Below are 20,093 nucleotides of genomic sequence, written 5' to 3'. Positions count from 1 at the left end.
CTTATTTTTTATTTTAATATGTCTGTTTTTGATAGAAACAGCTAACTGTTGCACATAATATTCCAACTAATATATTTAAAAAGCCCTCAGGATTTATATTCTTATGGTTGTTCTCTATTCGATATGCTTAACTTTTACTAAGTTATTTAAAAATTACATTAAAAACAATACTGTTATTTAACACAGTTGACAGGATCATCTTTGGCACATAAAAATTGGTTGGAGTTCAGTGTTCTGTGAAATGCATGCAATATTACTCCCACATTACTAGAATAAAAAAGTATAAAATTAAAGTCTTGCATAAGCTCTTGGAGTATAAAAAGGTTTAGATATAAGAGGCTCAAATGATAATTACCAAAGCACAAAACACTTCATTAATTACATAGAAATAATAAAATTTGTAAAATGATGAAATCTGGAAAGTGATGAAGGAGAAAAGGGAGAAAGTTGGCTTTTATCTCTTTTTCTTAAGTATGCATTATAGAAGGAAAAGAAAATGTAACAACTTGGGAAATGTTTCCATCTCTTATTGTAGTCACTTGACTTCTATGGCCCTGTTGCAAGATGAATGCTGATGACTAAATCCATGTGGGCTATAACATCATTAAAAGCTCACTCTTGGCAGCTTTAGAATCATGGTGGAGCAAAAGTGGAGAAAAAAGATCTCTTTGGTTCCAGACACTCTCCTGAAAAAGAGGAAGGCTTATCAGGCCCTTAAAGCCACTCAAGCAAAGCAGGCACTTTTGGACAAGAAAGAGCAGAAGAGAGGAAAAGAGCTCAAGTTTAAATGACTGGAATGGTTCCTACATGATTCCTGGAGGCAGCAACATGACAGGATGTGACTTAGATGACTAGAAATGAACCTCATGGCTTGGAAGTGCCAGATAAACACTCCTTGGCCTTTGTTGTACACATCAAAGGATTAAGAGTGATTTCACTGGTGTAGAGGACCACTGCAAAGCTTCACCTGCAGATTTTCAGTGGTATCTTTGTCAGGGTGACCCCACCAGACCATAAAAATGCTGCATATAGTGGAAACTTATGTGAACTAGGGATTTCCAATTCTGAACTCTTTCCGGGAACTCATCTTGAAATGTGGACAAACCAAGATCAAGAATAAAATCATCCCTGGGTTGCCTGGTTGGCTCAGTCACTTAAATGTCTCTTGATTTTGGCTCAGGTCATTATCTCATGGTGTTCCTGAGATTGAGCCCTGTGTTGGGGTCCATGCTGTCAGCTTGGGATTCTCTCTCTCTCTGCCTTTACCCCCGCTTACTCATGTGCATGTGCATTCTCTCTCTCTCTCTCTCTCTCTCTCTCTCTCTCTCTCTCTGTCTCAAAAATAAATAAATAAACTTAAAAAAATAATAAAACCATCCATTTGACAGACAACACAGTGATTGAGGAGTACCTGGGAAAGTATGGTGCTATTTCTTAGAAGACCTCTTTCATGAAATTGCCTTTCTGGGGAAGAAATTCCAGGTGACCTCTGAGTTCTTATGTACTTTCTATCTCTCAGTGGCCTGTCATGCTACCAGGAATAGAGTGGGCTTCCTCAGGGAAGTGGGCTTAGCTGCCTAACAAGGTGAACGCCATCAATCAGCTCTCTAGGCAGCTGAATTAAACCCAGAATATCTGAAAGCACAGCACATTGGAGGCATGTGTTTTATCTTTTAGAATTGTTATTTTCTGCTTTATCTTCAGAAAGTAGAGTGAGGGGTCAAAGAAAAGATGATGATGCTCCAGGCAGGCACTTCTCATCACAGCCCAGTTCCAAGGAAAAGTTCCAGTGTGTTTTCTGTGTTGAATTCAGCAAAGGACTCGTGCCATGGAAGAGGGAGTCCTGCTATGTCACATCTCCCAGCCTGGGGATTAACATTGGTAAATGAATTCCTAAGCATGAATATAAGACAGAAGTGGACCAAGCTCAAGAACATACTTGAAGCTGGGGTTCCCCAGGACCTTGTTTTGGAAGGAACTTGAAATACAATTACAAAGAAGAACACAAAGACACCACTCTGTTGTCTCTGCTGTGAATCCATGTTCTAACTTTTCAGTGACAGATTTGCAAGTTCACAGATTTGGCTCGCGCTGAAGTACATCTGGTGGCTTCCTTATCCTAGCCTGCCATTGGCTTAGTCCTTTTCTCTAGCTCATGATTTTACTTATTCTTGAGTTTATGAAAAGGGAAGGACCCTTTCCCAGGAAAATAGACACACTCAAATTTTTGTGTGGAAGTTCATAGACCTTCTTAGGGACTCATGCACCTTATGTGAGGAAGTCCGGCACTATATGGACTGATCACCTGGGCTCTAACCTTGTTAGTCTCCTCTGGTTTCATGTCCTGTGCAAGACCAAAGCTTACCAATACAGTTTATTTCCCTTGGAGCCAGTTCGGTGTTTCCTACTAGAAACAGAGTGGTAGATTCTTGAGCCCCCTGATCCTACGTCAGGGAAATGCCCATCATTTATTTCTGCTGGGCTTCAGAATGGTAGTTTCTTGGTTTGGCACAGATTAAATTAGTATTATTAGGTCTTTTAGTCCCCAAGCAGTCTTAATTGGACCGTCTCCTTGCATAGTCTAGTCTCCAAAAGTATTATTGCTCTCTAACCTGTGGGTAATAATGTAGTAGACCAACACTAGGGCTCCTTGAGACATTGGACCTAAAAAGAGGATCTGATACTGCTTGTGTTTATCATCAGTGTCCAACTCCTAGGTGGGCCTTCCTCTGATCTTTTCACTTTGTTTCCTCAATTGACAGCTGAGTAGTTGCTGAGGGTGTGCCAGGCATAGGGTAAGACTTGAAAACATGCTTAAACATTGTGTCCCCTGATCCCTTAAGATAAGCTTTACTGCACCTTTGGCTCATGGGGCCCTCAAATATAGCTGTGAGGTTGAGTTAGAAGTATAACAATGCTGGGGGCACCTGACTGGCTCAGTTGGAGGAGCATGTGACTCTTGATCTTGGGGTTGTGAGTTTGAACCCCATGTTGGGAGGTAGAGATTACTTAAATAAATATAAAAAAAATTAAGTATAACAATGCCTTAAAATGTGCCCAGTTATGAGGGAATTAATTAGGTTGGTTGGCCCAAGAGTTAACCTGCTAGGAATAGATGTTAGAACCTACACTTATACTTTAAAGCCTTGTGAAATCAAATTACTTAAAAATGATGTATCAAGGGGCGCCTGGGTGGCTCAGTCAGTTGGGCATCTGACTTCGGCTCAGGTCATGATCTCGCGGTCTGTGAGTTAGAGCCCCGCGTTGGGCTCTGTGCTGACAGGTCAGAGACTGGAGCCTGCTTCGGATTCTGCGTCTCCCTCTCTCTCTGCCCCTCCCTTGTTCATGCTCTGTCTCTCTCTGTCTCAAAAATAAATAAATGTTAAAAAAAATTAAAAAAAAAAAGAAAAGAAATGATGTATCAAAAAGCAATGGGAAAAGAGCATTTGTGAGTGTGAAAGCCCAGAGTTTCTGTCTCAGATCTGTTTTATACTAAATACAGGAATACCGTTTCCATTCTTGTCTGCAAAAATGGGGCTAATGTAATCTAGCGTGTATGCCTCACTCACTCAGTTGTTCAAAGGGATAAGCAAAATAATGGTTTTGAACTTAGAATTCTAAGTAAATAAGTGTTATAATTTTTAAAAAGTCACTCTTATTTTTAGTTTTTGTTCCACATTTAATATTTCTTTAATAATAATGCAACTGTTGACTGGTTTGCCTAAAAATCAGTCATCTCTATTAAAATGTTGGCTGCCAATATCCGTGTTGTGTAAGTACTATTGAACAAATATTTTTACAGTTTATCATATAGTTTAACAGTAGAAAATATTATTGAATAAATAAGTATCAGAATCCTATGATATGAAAATTTAGGTGAAAATATTGTTTGCACAATTTCATCAATATATTTTATAAACTATAAAATATAAATAAGTTTACATTAAGAAGTATAAAATTAAAATATTTATTTTTTAGTTACTTAGTATTGGAAATCTCAAGTTAACAAACAGTGACAAACCGCAATATACTATGTGAACAAATGCTTCAGAATTATCAGTACACATAGGACAACTAAGCTATACAATGAATATGTAAGGATTTTAGTTCACTGGTGGCTACAGGCACAACTGTACTACTTGACTAATGATGTTTCTATCTAAAATGTTCTCTTTAAAACAGTGAGTTATATTTGTCTATTAATATCTTTCTGTGTCTGATAAGTAAGTGAATGACAGAGGGAGATGGAGAGAGAAGCAAAAGTATATCAATTTATGAAATGTTATAGACAAAACACTAGGTACAAATGTTGGTGAATAAGGCAATAATTGTGGAGCCGATATTCTATATATAAACATGGATTGTGTACAATTTGTAAACATATATACAAATGTATGTACACTTCATAATATAAATATATATATGTGTCTATATATAATACGTAAAATATTCATGCTATCATAATTTAGAATTTCATTCAACAATCAATGACCTTAATAAAGTAGAGTTTTCTGAGACCTTGTACTTTTAGACATCTGTCAACACTGTTTAGACATTAATTGCATCAATATATGAAATCCAAATGGTTGGATTTTTTAAAAAGCTGATTCTGAAGTTAAAATTCACCTTTTAAACAGAGTCCAGGGAATTTGGCAGGGGCTTGGCAGCAGAAAGGGCCATTGTCTTATTACACATGTATGACTGGCCTTACCTACAAAGTATGTATTTATTCAAGTTTTTCATCAGTTGAGTTGTTTACATTAGACAAATAACTGTGAGTTTAATTTTAACTTTCATTTGAATTCCTGATTGCTACTGCTTGCCACATGCCTGGTTAGTTGTGCAACTAAAACTATGAAATTCCACATATATATGAAGAATTTATAGGACACTTCGAACCTGAAGAAGTTTATGTGACATATTCATATTAAAGGGTATCAAAGTGTGTGTAACTGCTTCCTCTCTGAGGTAACATCTTGCAAATCTAGCTGCCTCGGCCTCCCTGGATTTTAATTTCTGACTCCTTAAGTCCACGAAATTGCCCAGTTCTACTTACATTTCCAATTTTTACACTAATGTCTAGAAATTGCTTCTAACCTGAGAACATAATGCTTCCTTATATGTTTGCCTTTATATAGGGATCATAGCCCTGCATGCATGTTGAGAAATATTTGAAAATAGTTTGTTTGCATATTTTACAAATGTCTTATTTGTTTGTTTAGAGTGGGAGGATAACTCTAGTTTTCATGTGGAAAGAAATGGAATTTTAATAATGTAGTTTTTAGGCTAAAAAACATAATATCATAAGTAACTACAAGATTATATATAGGTTTGTATCCCCCAAAGAGAGATAGATGATAGATAGATAGATAGATAGATAGATAGATAGATAGATATACAATCTTGGTAACTGTGATACACGTTATTTATCTATTATGTTATTCTATTTATCAATTTATCTAAAGAAAATGGAGTGAATGGTTATCTCTTTATACAGAGACAATGGGAGAGACTGGATATGTCCATTTAGAACAGGATTCTTCAGGGGCACCTGGGTGGCTCAGTCAGTTGGGTGGCAGACTTCAACTCAGGTCATTATCCCATAGTTCATGAGTTCGAGCTCCGCATAGGGCTCTGTGCTGACAGATCAGAGCCTGGATCCTGTTTAAGATTCTGTGTCTCCTTCTCTCTCTGCCCCTTCCCTGCTCATGCTCTGTCCCTCTCTCTCTCAAAAATAAATAAACATTTTAAAAAGTTAAAAAAAAAAAACAACCAGGATTCTTCAAAGTTACCTATAGTGTTTTCTTTCTTAACTGGGTTTTGAATGGGTCAGTTTTGCTGTTACTTAATATTTTATACCTCACATACATTTTTATAAATTGATATCTAGTAAAAGTAATTTAGCAATACAAAATTACCAAGCAGCCTATTGTTTTTACCAAAGCTCAGTATACTGTGAAGAGTTTATCTCTGAGGTATTTTAACATAAACTCTCCAAATGAAATAAGGAATTTTTGACATAGTGAGTAAGAACTTAAAAATGTTTAGAAGACACATGGAAGGAAATGCCTTGTTCTAGAAAGGAAGTGTTGCTCAATGATGTTTGCACTCTCGTATCTAATAAAAGTATATCCAGTTCTGATTCTTTGATATTTTTAGCTCAATGTTTTTGGAAAGCTTGCATAACCATCTCTAAGTCTTAGGTCCACAGTGTACAATATGTATAACAAGTATACCAATTTCAGAATATAATCATGAGTAAAAATTAAGTAATTCATTTATGATGGGTTAATAAAGTTTGCCACAGAATAAACTTTTAATAAAATACTATTATAATTATTATAATTCTGCTCAACACTGCTAACTATTGACATCATGTCTATAATATTGTTAAACCTTTTTTTGGGGGGTTAGGAAATTGTTTCTATTAAATTCAGTATGAACATGATTTTACTTAAAAGCAAATCTCAAGGAGATGGCATAATCTTTTTCTGTTCTGATGTCGATGTATTATATGTGGTAACATTTTAAATTCTTGTTAGTATTGACAATATTTCTAGAATAGACAGCAAGGTTAAAAGAGATGCATTACCATTTTGACTCTGAAAGCACAAAGAAGATTAATGTGTTATGAATTTAATATTACTCATGAGACCCACTTGCATGATTTTCTATCTTGGATTCACCAAGAAATCCCTGGTGATTGTGAATAGTTGCACCTGTGCTACCAAACTAGTGTCCATTTCCTCTGAAGTGGTTTCCAGGATGTTATCACAGATGTAGAATATAATGAATGTAGAAGCCTTGTCTGCTTTTAGAATCATTAAAATCTATTCGTGGTTTTGAGGCAAAGAAAGATGTAGTTCTGGTGAGATAAATGTATAATTTGAAAGTTTGTAGTTTGAAAGCACCCATAGACAATAAGTAGGTAATGCGGCTGTGTTTAAATGTACTTTATTTATGAAAATAGTAGACTAGATTTGGTACGCAGGCTGGAGTTTGCCATTCCCTCTTCTAAGGTCTTTACAGATGCGGATTCATTTAAACATCATGAAGTTAATATGATATGTTTTTTGTTTTGTTTTGTTTTGTTTTGTTTGTTTGTTTGTTTTTGAGAGAGAGAGAGAAAGAGACAGAGCTTGAGTGGGGGAGGGGGGAGAGAATCTTAAGCAGGCTTCAGACCCAGAGCAGAGCCTTACACTGGGCTCGATCTCACACAAGATCAAGATCTGAGGCCAAATCAAGAGTCACAAAAACAACTGAGTTACCCAGGTGTCCCTAAAGTGACAAATTTAAGACACAAACTCAGTTGATTTGGCTGCAAGTTCTGTGCTATATTCCTTTTCCTGATGGCACCTGTTCGGTCCACTTCTCTTCCTGATTCTCCCTCTATTTTATATTATTTTCATTATTCCCCCTGTAAGTACTGTATGTACAATCGTAGATATCTTTTCCTCTTCTACACGTGGTTCTCTGCATCTTTGAAAACACTTATCCTTCCCATAGCTCTTACATTTCTTCATCATTGTGTTTCTTTCATTTTAATATTTCCTGAGGTTTTATGACAAGTGAGCATTTACAATTTAAAAAATAGTCAAATCGATTTTCTTCATAAGTGGTAATTTCTATATTAATGCCTGAAAAAAAATTAACAATAGATTCTCTCTGTCAAGTACCCATTTGTCTTATTAAAAATCTGTAATAATAAATAAATAAGAATAAAAGTTTTAGAACATCAACTGCAATGGAGACTGACATTGTGACAAATACTTGATGAAGGAATATTTCCCTATGCTAAAATGTTATTCTTTAATTCTTAAAAATTTGACAATGGAACCAATATAAGTGAAAAGTTTATATAAAAGTGTTAGAGTTGAAAACTGTGCTTATGGAAAAATAAGTGAATTTTGCCCATCAGCATACAGTTATTGATTAATGGCTAAACATACTCATAAGCAGATTTATGAGAGGAAAACAATCAGAATAGAGACTATCTGATTTATACATATGAAATCATTAGTTCATATGATACCTATTAGGACCGAAACAACTTTTAAAATAGATGAATACACATCTCTGCAATGTACTTCAAAATTCTGAAGATGGCATGTGCCCATCCTTTAAAAATTACCCATAATCAATTTTGGAAGCTATTAATAATGTTTTGCAACAAGATGTGGACTGTTTTTCGGTGTTAACTCCCTAAAATACATTTAAATACACATTTTTTTTAGATGTAGAAAAATTTAAATCTCTTCCAATTTTACTTCTGAATTATTGGCTGTTAAGAAAGTTTCATTTATTTGTGTTGGGAATGAATTTCTGGTTTTATATTGCTAAATTCTGTATGTATCGTTAAATTCCTTAAATATTTTTTTCTCTTAAAACCTCTGTTTAGATACATGATCGACACAGATGCTTATACTTTGTCTCCATTTATTTCCAATAAAACTTGCCTTTTATATCCACTTATTTATGCATATGTTCATGAAGAGATTATTACTAGAATATTGGTAGGAGAATGTAAGCTCCACGGGGACAGAAAGTATGTTAATTATGCTATGTAACCAATGCCTAGAACAATGCCAGGAATATTGTAGGCATTGAAGAAATGAATGAATGAAGCAGCTTGACCCTGTTACTCTTATTTTCTAAAACTATATAATTATCTTATATTTAGTTAATTTGAAACCACCTAAATTACAATCATTAGAACACTGTCTAGTAACTTAAATTCACTTTAACAGATTCCATGGCTTTTGAAACTTAATTAAACCATTCATTAAAAAAAAAAAAAAACTATGTACTAAATATAGTGTTTTCTTTTACAGACTCAATAATGTACAAAATGCAAACCTGTATTTTTAAATTTTTTTTTCAACGTTTATTTATTTTTGGGACAGAGAGAGACAGAACATGAACGGGGGAGGGGCAGAGAGAGAGGGAGACACAGAATCGGAAACAGGCTCCAGGCTCCGAGCCATCAGCCCAGAGCCTGACGCGGGGCTCGAACTCACGGACCGCAAGATCGTGACCTGGCTGAAGTCGGAGGCTTAACCGACTGCACCACCCAGGCGCCCCAGACCTGTATTTTTAGATATTTAGAATCTGTAGGTTTGCAAAACTAAAAGTTCCAGTTCACTTCTACAAGCCCTGCTTCGGGTAAAGCACGAACCCTGGGTGATCCCCACTTCTCTTTCTCTCTCTCTCTCTCTCTCTCTCTCTCTCTGTCGCTTGCGGGATCTCTCTCTCTCTCCCTCTTTGCCCCTTGCTCACTTGCGCCCTCTCTCTCTCAAAAAAAAAAAAAAAAAAAAAAAAAAAACGCCTTCCAGGTCACTTCTGATACGTAGGTCTTTCTTATTAACCAAGCATCTGACTTTTTGATTTCAGCTCAGATCATGAGGCCATGATCTTACAGTCGTGAGATGGAACCCCACATCGGGCTCTGCGCAGTGCATGAAGCCTGCTTAAGATTCTCTCTCCCCCACTGCCCCTCTCCTCTACTTTCCCTCTCTCTCTTTAAAAAAAAATTAAAAAAAGATAAATAATAAAAAATAATAAAATAAGAACCGAAAGATTAGAAGTAAGAATAGAAGCAGGGTTTTTCCTTTTCTCTATCACTGTGAATGACTGTCTTGAAAAATTGAACTGCTCATCCTCACAACCCTTGACTGTGACAGATAAGACGTCCTCACTCCTAGCAGGCAAATACTTTCACTAAGTGATAGCTTACTGGGAATAGGAAGGAATTCATTGAAGTAGAGGCTACGAATATCACCTGACACTGAGTGTTATCCTTGGCCTCACTGCCAATACCACCCCTAGAAACTGGCTTTTATTTCAACCCCAGCAGGACAACCAAGTTCTGGTGATGCCAAAAGTAACATCCTCAGTTGTTTTCCTCAATTCTAATTCGGAATCTCTGGTGATGTTCATTGCAGCCATAGTTCATCCTAATTATATCTTGATAGATTGAAATCTATGGGGAAAAAAAAGCCAAGTTTACCATGATCAAAATGTCCTATATAAAGTGGTGGATAAATGATGTAGAAATAAATTCAAATTATATATACATAATACATAAAATAACATGAATAGGACGGGTTATTATAATTCTCATTTCTGTACTTGGTCACCAAGTTAGTGTTTATAACTCCTTCTAAAAAATAATTTGCATATTCACTTTGTCAGCACTTTAGCTTGCCTGTCACTGTCCAGATGAAAACAAAACTTTATTTTCGAGGAATCTGAACCATATGCTTCTACTGATTCTAACATTAACTTTTTTCCCTGGAAATAAAGAGTCATTTCATTAAATAGATTGAATTCCACCTAATCTCCTCTCTGGCATTATCTGGGAGCAACAATTCTATTTGTTTTCAAAGTCAGAAATAAATCCGTTACCAAAACAGTAACCTCATTATCTACTTGCTAACCCATTGGTATGAGGAGCCTGAAGTTGCCAATTGGCAACCCCTGTATTTTTCTGAGAAAGATATCCATACTATTATTTTTTTGTATAAAAGATACGAATTCTTTCTATGGTTAAAATTTTAAAGCAGTTCCACGTCTTCAAATATCCAGATGATAGAACGTTCCAATTTTGTGTTTGTATTTTTTTTATTTGTGAGGTTTCTTTCTTTGAGCTTAATTTTGACTCAGGACTCAAATAATATCTGTACACTAAAGTGATTAATAGCTACTTAAATTTCTGTCCTCTCTCCCCCTTCCTCTCCCTCTGTCTCTCATCTATGTATCTATCCACATATCATTTCTCTACCCATGTTTTTCTCTCACTCCTCCAGTGTGTTAGGAACTTCAGCCAGTTGTAATGTACCCCTTATTTTGTCTGTGGGAAACATAGCGCCATTCATTTGTTGCTAATGTATAGTACTCCTCAGTGTTCATGACACTACTATACATCATTTCCATGTCTTTACTGCAACTTTGGGAAACATAACCATTCTAACTGTTTTTCATTCTACTCCTAGGTAATAAGGAATGTGATAAGACCAAGAAATCGATGGGTATCAGCTTATTACCTTACTTTTTACTTTAAAATAAATGTGTTGGTTAAAGTAATGCTGTGTAGGATGTCCAAAAGTGGTGGATGCCCACAGATGGTGGCCCTGACTGAAGTATGGTAGACACATACATGCCTTGCCCATGGCAAGAATACAAAAGAAGGTCCATATGCTGTAGGTCTAAATAATTAGAAGTGACAAATCAAATTAGATGACATATAACCTATCTTCCTGACAAATATGCCTCCATAACAACATGGAAAGCTAAGTGTGAGTATAAAATTCTCTTATTCCTTGGAGTTACATGTCAGAATTCAATGGGATTGGGACAAATCGTTCCTAGGCCCTATTACCTGGTCCCCAATCTGCAGAGTGCCTAGATTCTCTTTGTGGCCTCCGCATTTTTACACTGCTAATAGCTGTGCAAGCATGTGCGGACATCCCAGCTCTATTCAAGTAATCAATGAAAGTGAAGAGTTGAAGGAAACATACATATTAGGAATTGTTCATGTTCCTCACTGGCTTTAGCAAATTTAATTTTTAGCATATTGATCTCAAAAAATATTTGGATTTATTTCTCAGAGTTTAAGAGCTAGTTGAACATGGCAAATATTCCTACAAAAGAAAGTCTTTCCCAAACATTGTGGATTATGCTTCTCATATTTAATAAACAACCTCAGAACATCATGTAGCTTAGTCCACCAGTGACTTAAGATTGATCCATTTGCAAAATACCTTCTTTTTTGTTACTACTCTCAGAATTCTCAGAATTTATTTGTATAATTATTACCAAGATCTTGTTGTGGTTCTATATTAGTTCATTTTTAGCACTTTTTAACTGGTCTCCTTTCTGCTTTCATCCTCTTGTCAGTTCTCACCACCATTCCCCTCCTACACACACATGTTGGGATATGGCTCACCTTACTAGGTATAGACATAGTGAGGAGCAGTTGTTAGTGTAGGAGGAGAACCAAGTTCGCCTCACAAGACAACATCCTCAGCAAGGATTATCTGCTACCACTGCTTTTTCCAACTTAGCTTTTGACCCAAGTTACATACTGTTCAAGAAAGAAAATACTTTTCTCATAATAAAGGGGAGAAGGTTTTGCTTTGACAAGGAAAACTCTGTGAGAATTGGTGTTTTGTTTTGTTTTTTAGTCGGAGTTCTTATACCTTCTGTATTATATTTCTCAGGGTCCCACTCTTTTTGTAACAATGAAAGGAAAGTCTGTCACTTTCAGGCTATACCTCAAGTATTAAAATAAAATGTCTTTGGGGATATTTTTGTCCTGTTCTAGTCTTCTATGATGTGTATCACTATTAGCAATAGCCAGCCCAACTAAAGTTACTGAATTTTTCTTGTTTTTCATATAGTTTTAAGGTATCAGCCATGCTAATATTTAAAGCTTAATTCTCAAGGAGAACATCATTCCAGGTGACATTTGGTGACAAAGGAATTAATTACTTTCCACTTCATGTTATGGTTGCTAGCTTTCTACTCCTTAGCAATTGATGGATTTTCCATTTTGCCCCAATAAAGCCAGAACACCCCATCACCTTCTCTTAGCCCCTTCATTATCTTTCCCTGCTGGCAATTCTTGAATTAACTTTAGTCTGAAATAATAAAAACTCACTATGGTCTATTTAAGCAGAAAAGTGAATTGATAGTTTAGATAACTAAATTAGTGAAGAAGACTGGAAAACCAGTCTCAGAAAATCTTCAAGAAGGGAAGAAGTTAACCAATCAGAGCTACACAAAATCAGCCACATTCAAAGTTTTGAGCCAAATTATACCCATAAAATTCATTCAGTGAGAAGTTGATTTTTACTTTTCTGAGCACCCAATAGATTTTACTTCCTGGCACCAGATCTTTGGTGACACATTATCCTCACTGTCAATGTTGTTTTTAGGAACTCTTATTTGCTGCCAGGATAGCTTCTTGAGAAAGGACTTCCCATCATTCTTGCATCTTTGCCAGATTGGCTTTTGGTTAAAACTGGAAAGTGGCTGTGCTTGTTAAGAACAGACTGTATCAGTGAGCTGTGTCATGCAACTCCTTAGAACCATTTATCTTCCAGAATAGGACAGTATTCTCTGGTTCCTATGAAATTTAATAAATTAGGAAAAAGTCGTGGATTACACAATGTTGGTTACAAGAAATCAGAAGATGTTGAATATGTATGATATTCTACCCATCTAGCTGTTCAACATCAGCGTACTCTAGTTTTACAAATAAAAAATACAGAAAGACTTTGCTTATAATAAATAAAATCCATTTACTCCCTTTGTTAATGTGCTTTATTCCTTTCTGCCCCAGAATATATGCAGAATTTATTTCCTGTTACTGAAATGACATTTGAATTTCAATTTAACCACATTCCCCAGGAAGCTTTCCCTGAAGCTCCATACTAGAACATGGCAACTTGGAACATCTGCTCATGGCACTTGTACTACTCCTTTATAATATCAGATAAATAAGGAAATGTGCAACACTTTATTTTATGTATGTCTTATCTCCTAGACTACAAACTCCTGTCTGTGTTGGTTTTCTTCACTATGGATTTCCAATGCTAAAGCGATGATGCATACAAAATAGTACCTCAATATATTTTTGTTGAATGACAAAACAGAATGAAACTAGGTAACATATGAGGGTTAGATTTATACTTAATGTCTCTTGGCGAGCTTTGGATGATCTTACCCAAGAGTTTGGTACAGAATTTATAGTCTAATAGAGTCCATTTTCTACTCCAGCAATTAGAAAGAGTTTTAGAGGGGCGCCTGGGTGGCGCAGTCGGTTAAGCGTCCGACTTCAGCCAGGTCACGATCTTGCGGTCCGTGAGTTCGAGCCCTGCGTCAGGCTCTGGGCTGATGGCTCAGAGCCTGGAGCCTGTTTCCGATTCTGTGTCTCCCTCTCTCTCTGCCCCTCCCCCGTTCATGCTCTGTCTCTCTCTGTCCCCAAGATAAATAAACGTTGGAAAAAAAAAAAAAGTTTTAGAATCGTAGACTGAATGATCCAGGGCCCCAAATCTTGACAAAAGGATACAGTTTTTGAAGTTGTGGAGGAGCTTTGGAATCTGGCAACAACTAAAGAGGATTAGATACAATAATTCTCTCAAGAAAAGGTTCTTATTTCAAATATTTTTAATGTTATAGAGAATAAAAATTATCTGGATACATTATTGTGAAGAAAATCAGTCATTTATGATGTTTAATTTAAGATACATATTGAAACTGCCAATAATATTCATGGAAAATTTGGGTGAAAGTATTATTCTTATTTCTAGAAGAAGCTGGGTGGAGCTGAGGGCTAAAGGTTTGGTTTCCATACTTTCTCCAACCCCTAAGAAAATCACCCTGTGAGAATACTAAAAACAAAACAAAACAAAACAAAAAGACTTTTTCTCTCAGTGAACATCACAAACAGCAAATCAAATATGTCTTAATATTAAATAATCTATGTTTTATTTTGGTCTAAAAGAAGGAGAGGTGACATGTCAGCATTTATCTCAGAATGATTATGTGTGTGAATAAAACAGGAACTTACCAGTACCAGAAAAGTAAAATCCAATTGCCAATTCACTGAGAATATTTCATTCATAACTCATGATTCATTTTTTTCAAAATCATCTGTAATATTAATATACTTGTCAATAATTTTGTTCCTTCATAAACCAAATTTAAATGATATTATTTAAAAGAAGGTAACAGGGTAAACTTGGCCTTTCTATTTTCCTAAGATATCATTTAATATATGTGAAGTTGTTAACCTGATAAATAATAAGTGGGAGGGGTCCTTGGGCAGCTCAGTGGGTTAAGTGTCTAACTCTTGATTCTGACTCAGGTCATTAAATACTCAGGTCAATTAAATACTATGAAAGTACATTGCAAAATGCATAGTAGAAAGGTAAAAGTGTGCATTGAGGTGAGATATTAACTTAACATGATTAAATTTTAATGAAGGTTTCTCACAAACCACCAATCACTGGCTACAATACTTGTAATATAGAAAGAATCTAACACACATTGTTCAATTGGTCATGGATAGATAAGGTTTATTTAATTATTTATTTGCCTCTTCAACAATATAATTTGATTCTATAGTCAGCCGTCAGTTCCTTCTAAATTCCTATATATGAATGAATTCTTCATTTACAATATTAGGGGAAAAACTCAAAAAACAATTAATTAAATCTGATAGTTTTCTTATGAATTTGGCAAACACTACATGCTAAATGGCATGATTCAATGGTGCTAAAATATCTGGCTTTCGACAGATGTTATTAACTCCATCTCTTAATAAATTTTCTATAGGCCTATTGGATCCAATACCTCCTGCCTTCTTGGAAATTGTGTATTGTTTCATTCTCTTGCTCTCTCTCTCTCTCTCTCCCCTCTTTCCCTGTCTCTCTCTTTCTCACCATCTTTCCCTATCTCTTCTTTCTTTTTCTCTCTCTTCTGGACAACTCCTCCTTATAAACTGGATCTGTTCCATCAGTTTTAACACATTTAAGCTTTAACCAAAAAACCTCAAAATTTAAAACTCAGCCCTGGTGCTTTAGTTATTTATTTCTCTCTCTGTCTTCGTAGACAAAATTTTGGGAAGATATTTCTTCATTTTCTGAATTTCTATTTTCTTCCCATATCATTTAGGTCTATCTGTCATTCAGATATTCATGTTAATGCAGTTTTCATTATGGTTACAAAGCCTCCAAAATATCCAACAGATCAGATATATTTTCAATCATCATTGATTACTTAGCCACTCTGAGAGTCACTCTCTGTTTCTTAAAATGCTTTCTTCCTCTGGTTTCTGAACACATTTTCCTGGCTTCCTGAACACATTACTCCTGCCTCTCTGCTTGTGCCACATAAGTGGTATTTTGTGAGATGTTTTCATCAGCTGGTCACTAATAGTCACTCTGACTCAATACTGGGTAATGATGTTCTGTATTATGCTGCATTCTCTTTCAAGGTCATTTTACCTATGCTTGTGGATTCAGCTGCTCAGCCGACTCACAATTTATGTATTCAATTCTAGAAGTCACATCTCTATGACTTCTAGACCAACTTATTTGAATGTACTTGTTTAAAAGAATCCTAAAGCTCGAAGTATTCAACTTTCATGATTTGTTAAATGCTATTATCATCTATCCATTTAAAAATCTTTCTCCCTAGGGGCACCTGGGTGGCTTAGGTGGTTGAGTGTCCAACTTCAGCTCAGGTCATGATCTTGCGGTGTGGTCTGTGAGTTCAAGCCCCACATCTGGCTCTGTGCTGATAGCTCGGAGCCTTCAGTCTGCATTGGATTCTGTGTCTCCCTCTCTCTTGGTCCCTCCCCTGCTCTGTCTATCTCTCTTTTTGAAAAATAAACATTAAAGAAATTAAAAAGAAGAAAAAACCTTTCACCCCAAAAGTAATCTTTGACACTTTGCTTTTCTTAAATGTGTATATTCAATTTATAATTTAGTCCCATTGATTTTGTCTCATTTCTATCTCCTACAGTAGCTTCAATGTTGGTCAACTAACATCTAATATTGCTCAATTAAAATACATTTTCAGGGGCGCCTGGGTGGCGCAGTCGGTTAAGCGTCCGACTTCAGCCAGGTCACGATCTCGCGGTCCATGAGTTCGAGCCCCGCGTCAGGCTCTGGGCTGATGGCTCAGAGCCTGGAGCCTGTTTCCGATTCTGTGTCTCCCTCTCTCTCTGCCCCTCCCCCGTTCATGCTCTTTCTCTCTCTGTCCCAAAAATAAATAAAAAACGTTGAAAAAAAATTAAAAAAAAAATAAAAAAAAATAAAATAAATTTTCAATGAGCCTGGAATGATCTTTTATCTAAGAAAAAATGTAGATTCTACTAATAAGTAAAAATGAAGTTCTCAAAGTCCATTGCTTAAAGCATGCAAACAGAATTTAATAAATTATACTTTATCAATGTCAATCTATCTCTGGAAAAATACTCATTGAAGGCAAGGCCCAAAAAACTTTTGACTCTTTAGTTTATTGCCAGAATTTCCTGGAAACTAATTAAACATTTTTTGAAATAAAATATAACTGCATTGTTATCAAATATTCTCCCAAACTACTTGAGGATTATTGAAAATATTTTTTTTCAATTTTACTGAACCAGAAACTTTGATCAGGTTCCAGGATTTTTTTAACTTTTGCTTTTGATTCTTAGATTCTCCTGGGACAATTACCTCATTGTTATCTCTATTTTGTCAAATTTTGACTTATCATTTGGCATGATACAGGATGCCCACAAATATTGACATCAATAAAAAAATGATTGTATTTATATGTGGTAAACACAATACAAAAATATGTATAACTGGTATAACAGTTATAAATAAATATCTTGGGTGATGTATTTATATTTTGCATCAGCTCACTTCAATGATAATCTTATATTTAATAAAATGTTATTAGACTACAAGGACTCTGAGAATAGTTTTTTAATCCTCAGAACACTATTCTAGGCAGTTATTAGAATATTGAAGTTACAAAAGATGAAATTTAGATACATTACATAATTTTCCAGAAATCATAAACATAAACATAAATCCCACAATCTGTATATTTGAAGACAACTGTATACTTCTCATTTTATAATAAGTACCTCCCAATTTCTCATTCATTAATCTCCTAATGATCCTGGTTGAGCTTAAATTAAAATAATTATTAAATTGAAATAATAGTTGTGATTATGATGGCACTTTATTTGTATTTTTCCAGAATACTATAGGTAATTATTTTATAGGGAATAGATTCAATCACAATCTTTATTTATATATTTTTTTCTAAGTACTAAAAGAAAACCAAACATGCTTGCTTTGAGTATTTAAATGCAGCATTGAATAAAACCTACTTATAAATCCTTGCTTTAAGCACAAAATACTCAAAGCCATAGTCCTTGATAACAACAAAAGCAAGTTCATAGAAGATTGGATTGACAATAGCTGGACTCAGAAGAAACACATTAATGTGCAAAGAATGTCTTCAGATAGGGTGAAACAAAGAGAAGTCAGGGGGAAAAACACATTTATAATACACTGTGCAAAATCACTAAAGCAATAGCTTGGGAAACCTTACATCTGCAGAAAATCTTGTGGGTCTGAATTCAATCCAAGCCTGTCAAAAATATTGATGAAAAAATGTATCTTTGTATTTAAGTAAACATAAATTTAGGAACCTGCTCCTCAACTCAATCTTTTTCTGTGAGAAAGGTAAATTTTTCCTCGAGGTGCACTGTTTAGGCATGAAGATTTAATTACGACACTGATGATGCCCACAAAATTACTTTTTCACTAACGCACGGAGATAGCTATTGACAAATAACAAGTGTATTGAAGATTATAATCATGTTTCTGCAAATTGCTGTTATAGCTATTTCCAATAAATAGTTTCAATAAACTTAGTTTCTTTCATCACAAATTTGATCACAGCCATTGTCAATATTCAAACTACAGTCTGCTTCTAAAACAGGATTTCAACATGTGTAGAATTTCTCAATCTATTCCACTGTTGTTACTTTATTTCAGTTACACGAGTCATGCTTAAAATTTGGCATACTTAAAAATTGTATCTACAACATGGAATCAGAAAATATTATTAATTTTGTCTTTCCCAAACAATTCATGTCAAAATCACATGCACTAATAGGTATGCACATAACATATCGTGGAGAGGGACCCTTGATAAACCTGACCAAATAGTTTCTGGAGTTTTCCTTAATTGACATGTAAAGACACATTTTCATCTTCAACTTTAAATAAACAATCTAAAATTAGTCACAGTCTTATTTCCTTGCTATGGATTATTATAAATTAAGCTGTAAATCCGTTTAAGTGGCAACAGATTGCTGTGGGTTATTATAAATTGTAAACCAGTTTAAATGACAATACGTTGCTGATGGCTCTTGCCTTCATTGTCTCAAAATGAAATTGTATTACGATTTATTGTATGTAACTCATACAACAAATTCATAACTTATTAAACCATATTACTATCTAATATGTAGATTTTTGATGTGCAGTATCATAATAAATAAAGAGATGAGTTTCATCATATTAAGTGTTAATATTTTGGCATGACAGTTTCAGACATAAAAAAGAAGGAAAACGGTCCATTTGTGACAAAACATGGATGAAACTTGAGGGCATAAGTGGAATAAGTCAGATCGGAGAAAGACAAATACTGTGTGATCTCACTTATATGTGAAACCTATTTAAAAAACAAAAATGAACTCAGAAGCAGAGAACAAATTGGTGGTTGCCAGAAGTGGTGATCGAGGGTTTGGAGACATGGGTGAAGGTGGCCAAAAGATACAAACTTCCAGTTATGAGGTCAATAAGTTCTAAGGATGGAAGGTACAGCATGGTGACTGTAGCTAAAAATACTGTTTTGTATATTTGAAATGTGTTGCCAGCAGAGTAGATCTTTAAAGTTTTTATCACAGGAAAGAAAATTGAAAATTGTAACTGTGAAGTGACAGATGTTAACTAACATGGCAGTAATCATTTCATAATACATGTGTATATCAAACCATGTTGTGCACCTTTACTTTCACAATGTTACATGTCAATTATATCTCAAAGCTGGAAAAAATATTTTGCTCTGGAAGCATTTCCAAGGAGTGTTGTAACAGAGTAATCTCACTGTAACATAGTATGTTCTTCAGTATGTCTCTTGCAAAGGTATCTGGGAGTAATGAATATTGTAAAATATATTTCAACTGTTTTTCAGACAATAATTACTTCAATTATGATATTAAATATAAGATTAAGGGGCGCCTGGGTGGCGCAGTCGGTTAAGCGTCCGACTTCAGCCAGGTCACGATCTCGCGGTCCGTGAGTTCGAGCCCCGCGTCAGGCTCTGGGCTGATGGCTCGGAGCCTGGAGCCTGTTTCCGATTCTGTGTCTCCCTCTCTCTCTGCCCCTCCCCCGTTCATGCTCTGTCTCTCTCTGTCCCAAAAATAAATAAAAAACGTTGAAAAAAATTTAAAAAAAAAGATTCAGCCTAGAGAAGCTCACATTAACATAACAAGGGAAAGGGAAAAAAGGAAACAT

General features: G+C 35.3%; 1 pseudogene; it reads left to right on the top strand.

Annotated features, from left to right (window-relative positions):
• Positions 1 to 631: 631 nt before the first annotated feature.
• Positions 632 to 1,712, top strand: LOC121027736 (60S ribosomal protein L7-like 1; annotated as a pseudogene).
• Positions 1,713 to 20,093: the final 18,381 nt, after the last annotated feature.

Source organism: Herpailurus yagouaroundi, unplaced genomic scaffold (assembly GCF_014898765.1).
Source record: "Herpailurus yagouaroundi ecotype Mexico unplaced genomic scaffold, PumYag 28, whole genome shotgun sequence".
In the NCBI taxonomy this organism is placed as follows: Eukaryota; Metazoa; Chordata; class Mammalia; order Carnivora; family Felidae; genus Herpailurus; species Herpailurus yagouaroundi.
The sequence above is the reverse complement of the archived record's forward strand: the minus strand, read 5'-3'. Positions and strand labels throughout refer to the sequence as shown.